Source organism: Grammomys surdaster, unplaced genomic scaffold (genome assembly GCF_004785775.1).
Source record: "Grammomys surdaster isolate TR1022 unplaced genomic scaffold, NIH_TR_1.0 126189, whole genome shotgun sequence".
Taxonomy (NCBI): Eukaryota; Metazoa; Chordata; class Mammalia; order Rodentia; family Muridae; genus Grammomys; species Grammomys surdaster.
The window spans coordinates 6,620,133-6,621,473 of record NW_021620995.1 but is presented as its reverse complement, the minus strand read 5'-3'; positions in this window follow the sequence as shown (position 1 = coordinate 6,621,473).

The window sequence follows — 1,341 nt, the reverse complement described above, 5'->3', positions numbered from 1 at the left end:
TGTGTGTGTGTGTGTGTGTGTGTGTGTGTGTGTGTGTGTGAGAGAGAGAGAGAGAGAGAGAGAGAGAGAGAGAGAGAGAGAGAGAGAATATCTTAAAATCCAACCTATTCAGACATCTCCTTCAACAAGTACAACATTCTAACATCTCCTAGTCTTCTCATGATAGCCCATCACCTAAGAACTAAGCATTCACTACAACTACAGAAGCCTTTGGGGCCAATCTCATTCAAATCTCTACAGCTTCATTATCTATGAACTTTAATGTATCCTCTATGGTATCTACATCACTAATTCATGGTTCTCCTTCATTGTCCTGAATTATTGGAACTAAATAGCACTACCGAGAGCTAGTTTTCAGTATTCATTGTTTACTAAAATAGATTGGAATTTTCTTGACTCAATTATTTACCAAAGCAACTAGAATATTCAGGTCATGATCTTAGGCATGCTGAATACTCTAAAATGTCTTTGATGTAGAAAAGAACAATTTTTCTATTAATGCTTATGACGCAAACCAAATAGAACAGTATTGCAAGGAGATTATAATTTTAAATTTGTGTTCACTAAAATGAACATGTAAAACTAAAATAATTTTAAATATTTTGAATACAAAACATACTTTATTACTGACTGGGGAAGCATAAAGTTGTATTTCTGCATTTAGTGACAAAATGGAGTGGTGAAGAAAGACATGCGTATAGATAGAAATTTAATTTGCTTATTTGCTTCAATCATATTATAGAGAATCAAGACTTAGTAATTGCAAAGGTATCTTTTACAGGGAAAGAAGAATATATTTTAGTTTACAATTCAAAACATAGCTCATCAGGTTAGGTAAGTTAGCACAGCAGGAGCTTGAGGTATCTGGTCATACTACATCCATGTTCTAAAGCAGAGTGAAAATGAATTTACGTATCCTAGTGCTCAGCTCTCTTTCTCCACCCCTGTACAATCCAGGATCCCTGCCAAGGGAATGGTGCTACCCATAGTGGAGGAAATGCCTCTATGATATCCAGCTGTAAGAGATTTTCTCAATTAGTGATTAAGGGTCAAAGTTATCATTGTGTGTGCTGCCATTCCTGCGCTGGTAGTCCTGGGTTCTGTAAGAAATCAAGTTGAGCAAGTCAGGGGAAGCAATCCAGTAAGTAACATCCCTTCATGGTCTCTGCATCAAGTCCTTCTTCCTGACCTTCTTGAATTTCAGTCCTGACATCCTTTGGTGATAAAGAACAACGTGGATATGTAAATAGAATAAATTTTTTCTCACCAATTTGCTTCTTGGTCATGATGTTTGTGCAGCAATAGAAACCCTGACTAAGACTCTATCCCACAGTCAAAAAT